At 43.8% G+C, this 8,534-nt stretch overlaps 1 non-coding gene across 1 annotated transcript; it reads left to right on the forward strand.

The window, feature by feature from the left end:
• The first annotated feature begins 31 nt into the window (after positions 1–31).
• Positions 32–103, forward strand: n-TQctg9. Its single transcript has one exon. It is a non-coding gene; the product is annotated as a tRNA-Gln (tRNA).
• The last annotated feature ends 8,431 nt before the right edge of the window (positions 104–8,534 follow it).

Below are 8,534 nucleotides of genomic sequence, written 5' to 3' on the forward strand. Positions count from 1 at the left end.
AGAGACCCGAAGGCACTGCTGCCTCCGTGCTGGTTCCATGGTGTAATGGTTAGCACTCTGGACTCTGAATCCAGCGATCCGAGTTCAAATCTCGGTGGAACCTGCTCCCTTTTCTTCATACTTTTAACTCATATTGATTGTATTCTTTAGCTCATATTGAATAATAGAATAACCTTGTTATATCTGCTCTTGGATTGAACCACAGGTAGCCTTTACCTATGAAGACTACACTAATCAATCTTGTCAATTCAGTAGTATCTGATCTTCATGGAGACCTATTGAACTCTTTGGTTTTTCTTAGCCTTGGAGAAAGTTTGTTACTTGATTCCTTTTGCTGGAATTTTATACCCTCAGCTTCAGTTAAGGATAGGCACTCCTCACCCACTCAATCTCTCCACAAATCTATTGCACTATCTCCAGATGTCATTAAGAGAACTTCGCCCACCCTTTCTCATAAAGATTCAAGATCTTGAGTCCTATTTTCTGGCCTTCGAGCTAAGCCCGATTAAATAAATTTTAACACAAGAAGAATGGCAATTCCCATGTTAGCAAATATCAGTGTTAAGACTCAAGAAATTTGCCACAGCATCTCCTAATAATTTTGTTCTTGTTGTTTGAGGTGGTTTCACTCCCCCTCTGTACCCCAGAATATAGCTCAGGCTGGCCCTGCTGTCCTCCTCTGCCCCTTCCCACCTCCACCTCCGTCCACACAGAGGCATAGTCATCTAATAATTCCTGGGAAACAGATGTTTGTCATTCAGCCTACAGATGGAATTCAAATTGCTAATCAACTGACCTTAAGCAGAGATGTTATTTTTTTATTATCTGAATAAGCTCAGGGTTGTCCTTAAGGTCTTTCCAAAGTTGGAAGGAGGATTGTCAGCAGGGACGAGATGTTCTTCCAGACAGCCACCAGCAAGTCTGAGGAGTTCCCTTATCTATTAGGGACCTGGATTCGGAGAAAAACTGATTCTTGACTTTGCTGCAGCAAAACATTTCAGGATGAACCAATATGTGAGACAATCAGACTTTATTAGAAGAGATTTTTAATATAGATTCTAAGCTATATACTTAAGAGGAAGTGAGGGTCTCAGAAAGAAAGGTGTGGCCAAGAACATGTCTGGGAGTGCCTCAGAGAGGACTAGAGTTTCTGAGGAATCCAAGATCACAGGGCGGCTCCTACTTGGTGAGTAGAAACTTAACTGATGGGGTAACATCCAAGGTCACAAAGAAAGGTTGCAGGGGAACCTGGGGTGTTTTTCCTGTAAGCAAAGCTCTAGCCTTGTTTATGAGATGGGGAAAAGGGTGGCCACACTTAACCATCAAGGCTTCGTCCTTAAGGATAGTTCATTGCTGTTTTAACACTCTCTCTGATACATGTCATGTTTTAAAGGCTGTCACTAGGCCAGGTGTGGTTACACATGCTTTAAATCCTACTTGGGAGGAAGAGGTAAATGCCTCTGTGAGTTCAAGGCCAGCCAGGGTTACAAAACAGGAAAAACATAGCACAAGAAAGGCCATCCCTACAGCTGGGGATGGCAGCACCTGTGGTCCCAGCACTCATGAAGTAGAGGCAGAAAGATTGCAAGTTCTAGGCCTGTCTGTGGAGATCCTGTCTCAGAGGTGGTATGTGCCTGTTCCTGATAGCTCAGCAGGTAAAGGCACCTGCCACCAGGCCTGAAGGGCTGAGTTCAATTCTAGAGACCTACAAAGGAGGAGAGACCTGACTCCTAATTGTTGCCCTCTGACTTCCACAACATATACACACATTAAATAAAGATATAGTTTTAAATTTTTTAAAGGAGGAAGCATTCTTACTTTCTCTTTCTTACTTTCTTTTTTACTTTCCCTTAATAAGTCTACATTCTCTCTACAATAACAGTAATAAAGAATGCCGTCTCCACATTGGCAACCTTCACAGCAAATGTTAATTGCATTGGGATTGTTCATTATTGGCTAGAGAGAGAGTTCAATCAGACTCTAGAGTGGTGGCCCTTCTGCCTCATAACTGTCCAGTTCTATCTTGTCTCAGGAGCCTTGTGTAGGAGCACATGGATGCAATTGCAGTCCTTGAGAGATGGCAGGATCAGGAGTTCAAGGTCACCTGGCTACTGGAGACCCTATTTGGGGGGGTGGGGGAGGGGAGATCATATGATATGGTGAAAATCAGTCCCTGGCGGCTCTGAAGATGGAGGGAAGTAGCCATGAGCCCCGTAATCCAGAGGCTTCTAGAAACTGGGGTGGGGTGGGGTGGAGGACCAAAAGAAGTTCTTCCCAAAGAAGAAACACAGCCTTTTCTATACCTTGAAGTTATTGGTGTTAGCCCAGCCAGGCATTAATTTAACTCTCCAAGTTCATGGCAATTAATTTTGGCTTGCATAGAAAACAACTACCTTGTCATTTTCAGTACTTTCTCCACCAGGACAAAGGGATCGAGTGCCAGGTATGGCGGCACGTGCCTGCAATACCAGCACCTGGGAGATGGAGGCAAGAGGACCAGCAGTTCAAACTCAGCCTAAGCTAGTTTCATTAAGCCGTTCAAACCACAGCAGTGTGCAGGTGACAGCCATTCAAACTAGGAGAGGTGTGTATATGGCTTGAACAGCCACAAGTTTTTAAAGTGCATATATGTGACCAAAGATTATCATCAGACAGTCTCTTAGACTGAGGAGACCAGACAGAGCCAGGAATGGGAAACTTAGGAATTGGGCACCAAGAGGGAAAAGGCAAGGCTGGAAGCTCTTTTGGGGAAGTGAGGAAGAAACGTGATCGTTGGTGTGTGTGAAGCAAGGTCAGGGACACTGACAGAAGGCTTGAGCACATTTTCCCTGACATCATTATTTCTCAATGTGAATTCCTGGGCAGGACAACACTGTTTGTCAACAGAAACTTGCATGACCAACTACACTGAGAGCTACACGTTACCTCCCATCCTAGAGAGTCCCCTGCTCGTGGGCATCTTTGGTCTATAAACAGGCACCGCTGAAGAAATGTGTATTAACTGTGAAAGCATTATGGGGCTAGAGAAATGGCTCACATGATGGGAGTTCCATTCCCAGCACACAGGTCGAATGGCTGACATCCTACTGCAACTCTGGCTCCAGGGGATCTGTCACTCTCTGCTGGCCTGCATGGGCATGTCATACAAATGTACATGTTCATGCACATAATATTAAAATATAAAGTAAACCATATATGTGGCATATGACATATATATATATACATATATATATATATATATATATATATATGTACACATATGTATATAAGAAACCACAAAATATATAATACATATATATTAACAAGACAGTTACCAGACTCACCAGGTCACAAAAAAATATTCCCATGGATTAGTTAGCAGCTTTTCAATAATCTGGAGAAGTGCAGAATAGATCCTTGGACAGAGGAGAGAAATAAGAAGGGAACTCAGGTCCCGTGGAAGAGCAGCATGATGATGATGTGAGCAGGCTGAGCTCTGGGACTTTATTGGAGTTTTTCTCGCTGTTGTTGTGTAACTTTTGTTCGTTCGTTCGTTTGTTTGTTTACTTTGTTAGAGACAATATCTCTGCCTGTGGGGCTTTATTGTTTCTTTTAAAGATTTATTTATTAATTTTATTTATGTGAGTACACTGTAGCTGTCTTCAGACACACCAGAAGAGGACATCAGATCCCATTACAGATGGTTTGTGAGCCACTACGTGGTTGCTGGGATTTGAACTCAGGACCTCTGGAAGAGCAGCCAGTGCTCTTAACCACTGAGCCATCTCTCCAGCCCAGGACTTTATTCTTGTTTGTTTGTTTGTTTGTTCTTGAGACAGGGTTTCTCTGTGTAGCTCTGGCTGTCCTGGAACTCACTCTGTAGACCAGGCTGGCCTCGAACTCAGAAATCCGCCTGCCTCTGCCTCCCAAGTGCTGGGATTAAAGGCGTGTGCCATCACCGCCTGGCCCCAGGACTTTATTCTTAAAGTGAATATTAGAAGTATAGAGTAAAGCCTTAACACCCCTCCACTATTTCAATTCCTCTCCAGACCCCAGAGATAACTAGTTAGTTATACTTCTCCTCATCTTAAAAGTCATTCTGTATAAATCCAGACAGATTTAACCAATTATCTGAATGGTTTCTCTTAACCAAAATGTATCCTAGCTTGTCCAATCATCCTTACTCTCTTACCTGTAATCAGGAAAAACAAGATACTGACAGTTTATCAAATTAAACTTGTTTATTCTTTTATTTATCCAAGATCTCACATAGCTTGGACTAGTGCTGCACTTGGGATGTAGTCAATGACCTTAGACTTCTGGGATTACACTTGGTCACTGTACCCTGTTCTATGTGGTGACTGAACCTGGGCTTTGTGCATACTAGACAAGCCCTCTACAAATTGAGCTACAACCCTAGACTCTAAAACTTGTTTCTAATTCTTTTTTCCCCTCTTTCCTATCTCCCTACAGAACCTTGAAAAAATAATTATTTGTTTTCCCAACTATCCTGTTAAAAGCAACCATGTGAGACAACTTTAATGATGTGAAAACCAGAACCAAGGGTTTTGTTAATAAGAGAGGCAGGGGCTGCCCCTTGGCCCTGTCCACCAGCTATAAACAGGATGCAGTCTCTACAGATGTGGGAGACTTAGTCCCAAGAGGACGAGGGGCCTAAGTCAGATGTAATGCCAGCATTGAGCTGTAAAGCAGTGCCAGCAGCTGCTTGCCAGGCACCAACACTGAATCCTAGCAATATTTTCCATCTGTGCCCATCTCATGGTTTGCCCCCCAGATCATCACTTCTATGGTAACTAGTGATATTCACTCCCCCTATATTCATTATCTATTTATGAGTTCTGTAAATTGCCTGGCCATTTGTCATTTGTCCATTTTCAGATCGAATTATCTTTTCTTATTGATGTGAAGAATCTTTTTATGTATTCTACCTAGTTTCCTTTGTTTGTTTTTTGTTTTTTGTTTTGTTTTGTTTTTAAATTCTTTCATGTTTAGGGGCTGGAGAGATGCTCATTGTTTAGGATCATTGCTGCTTTTTAACCTTTGAGCCACCAGGTTTCAATTCCCAGCACCAATATGGCTGTTCACAACCCTCTGACAACCCTCTGTAACTCCAGTTCTAGGGCATCGAATGCCCTCTTCTGGTCTTTGTGGTGCATAGATACGCATGCTGGCAAAAACAGTCATTTGCATAAAATCAATACTTTTAATTTTAAAGTGTGAGTGTGTGTGTGTGTGTGTGTGTGTGTGAGTGTGTGTGTGTGAGTGTGTGTGAGTGTGTGTGTGTGTGTGTGTGTGAGTGTGTGTGTGTGAGTGTGTGTGAGTGTGTGTGTGTGAGTGTGTGTGTGTGTGAGTGTGTGTGTGTGAGAGTGTGTGTGTGTGTGTGAGTGTGTGTGAGTGTGTGTGTGAGTGTGTGTGTGTGTGAGTGTGTGTGTGTGTGAGTGTGTGTGTGTGAGTGTGTGTGTGTGAGTGTGTGTGTGTGTGTGAGAGTGTGTGTGAGTGTGTGTGTGTGTGTGTGTGTGTGTGAGTGTGTGTGTGTGAGTGTGTGTGAGTGTGTGTGTGTGAGTGTGTGTGTGTGTGTGTGTGTGTGTGTGAGAGTGTGTGTGAGTGTGTGTGTGTGTGTACAAGTGCGAGTGCACTTGAGTTGAGAAGAGGTTACTGTACCTTCTGGAGCTGAGTTATAAGAGATTGTGAGCCACCCTACATGGCTGGTAGGAATCAAAATGCAGGTCCTCTGCAAGAGCAGTAAGTGGTTTGTACTGGCTGGTTGTGTGTGTCAATTTGACACAAGCTGGGGTTACCACAGAGAGAAGAGCTTCAAGTGAGGAGATGCCTCCATGAGATCCAGCTGTAAGGCATTTTCTCAATTGGTGATCAAGGGGGGAAGGGCCCACTGTGGGTGGTGCTCTCCCTGGGCTGGTAGTCTTGGCTTCTATAAGAGAGCAGGCTGAGAAAGCCAGGGGAAGCAAGCCAGTAAGCAGCATTCCTCCACGGCTTCTGCATCAGCTCCTGCTTCCTGACCTTCTTGAGTCCCAGTCCTGACTTCCTCTGGTGATCAACAGTAATGTGGAAGTGTACGCTGAATAAACCCTTTCCCCCCAAACTTGCTTCTTGGTCATAATGTTTTGTACAGGAATAGAAACTCTGGCTAAGACATGCTCTTAACCACCGAGTATCTCTCCAGTCACGTATGATATATTTTTTGTTCCATTGTTTCTTGTTTTTTGTTTGGTTTGGTTTGGTTTTTTGTTTTGTTTTTGCTTTTGTTTTTGTTTTTGTTTCTCGAGACAGGGTTTCTCTGTATAGCCCTGGCTGTCCTGGAACTCACTTTGTAGACCAAGCTGGCCTTGAACTCAGAAATCTGCCTGCCTCGGCCTCCCAAGTGCTGGGATTAAAGACCACCACCAACACCCACTGGCTCCATTGTTTCTTTTAGCTTTTTTGAAAGAAGGTTTCTTGTGCCTCAGACTAGCCTGTAACTCCTGTTTTAGTTTTGTCCTCTAGAATGGGATGGCATGTATGTGCTACCATACCAAGAAAAAAAAATGAAAGAGAAAGGAGTTAGCAGAGCTTATGACAGGGTGAAATAATTTTATTACACTTTTATTTTGTGTGTGCACATGTACAGGTGATTATCAGCATAGATGGATGTAGGTGCTTGCCACCTCACAGGTGTGGAAGTCAGAGGACAACCATGGGACTTGGTTCTTGGGTCCCAAGAATCCAGCTCAGGTCTAGTCACCTCACTGGCCCACAAAGGAATAAAGTCTGTCTTCTATATTTCTCATATTTTCTACTGAGAGCATTATAAAGTGTCTTAGTTAGGGTTTTACTGCTGTGAACAGACACCATGACCAAGGCAAGTCTTATAAAAACAACATTTAATTGGGGCTGGCTTACAGGTTCAGAGGTTCCGTCCATTATCATCAAGGTGGGAGCATGGCAGTATCCAGGCAGGCATGGCACAGGCAGAGCTGAGAGTTCTACATCTTCATCCAAGGGCTGCTAGTGGAAGACTGACTTCCAGGCAACTAGGGTGAGGATCTTAAGCCCACACCCACAGTGACACACCTACTCCAACCAGGTCACACCTATTCCAACAAGGCCACACCTCCAAATGGTGCCACTCCCTGGTCCAAGAATATACAAACCATACATAAAGTGACGCTGAATGCAAGATCAGAGAAATCCCCAAGTGGAGGATTATTATAATCACAGGAGTCCCAGCCAGTCTAGAGGAAGAAAAGATAATCTAGTCATTGGTAAAAGCTATATAAAGCTTCAAATACATCCATTATAAGCAGTTTATTATTGAAACTATGCAGCTTGAGCTTACTTTTTCTATATTGTAAAAAAAAAAAAAAAAAACCCAGAATAATATGGAGCTTCTTTTGTAACAGTTGCTTCTTTTTTACTTCAGAATTATGTAGTTTATGCCTATGAATGTTTTGCCAGGCTGTATGTCTGAGTTCTGCATGTGTGCCTAGTCCCCAAGGAGTTCAGAAGAGAGACCTGATCCCCAGGAACTGGAGCTGCAGATGGCTGTGAGCCACTGTGTGCGTGCTGGGAACCTAACTCGAGTCCTCTGGTGGAGCAACAGGTACTCTTAACGACTGAGTGCTCTCCCCAGCCTCTGATAAGACACTCTTACCAATAGCAACTTAGGGGAGAAAAAGCATTTATTTCAGCTTACAATTCCAGATCATCGTCCATTATTGAGGGGACGAAAGGCAGGAACTCAGACACAAACTGAAAGGCAAACTTGTTTCCTCTTCTAGACTGTGTTACTTCTGACCAAGAAACTGATTTCACAGCCAAGACCTTCAGCAGGAGAATGCTACTTACTGCTAACTGGCTCAAAACCCGCTTCTGTCCAGCTAGCTCTCTCTCCTATACTGATGCTTTCTTATACAGTTAAGGATTACTTGCCAAGGGATGGCTTTGCTCTCTATGGGCTTTGTCCTCCTATGCCAATGAAGACAATCCCTACAGGCATGTCCACAGGCCAACCTGATCCTCAAATGAGGCTCTCCTCTCACATGACTCTAGGCTCTGTCAAGTTGACCAGTGAAGCTAACCAAGGCACACAACCATCACACACCACCACCACCACCACCACACACACACACACACACACACACACACACACACACACTGTATACAACCTAGGTGTTATAGCATATGTCTTTTAATCCCAGCACTCTGGAGGCAGAGGCAGGCAGATCTCTTTGAGTTCAAAGCTAGCCTGGTATATATAACTTCCAGGCCAGTCAGAGCTACATTGTGAAGCTCTTGTCTCGAAACAACAAAAGCCTACAGTTAGACATGGTGGCTTATGCCAATAATCCCAGCAACAGGTTAAGGCAAGAGGATCTCACTTTGGACATAGCAAGCGAGATCCTGTATCAAAATAAATAGGAAGAGTCTACAGAATGCAAGTAGACCCACAGTGGTAGAGCACGGTAGTTGTCTGGGGACAGCCAAGGAAAGACCAGGGAGATTAAAAGCATTGAGATGTTTCAGAGGTAGCTACTGGA

This window comes from Mus musculus, chromosome 9 (genome assembly GCF_000001635.26).
Source record: "Mus musculus strain C57BL/6J chromosome 9, GRCm38.p6 C57BL/6J".
NCBI classification, from domain to species: domain Eukaryota; kingdom Metazoa; phylum Chordata; class Mammalia; order Rodentia; family Muridae; genus Mus; species Mus musculus.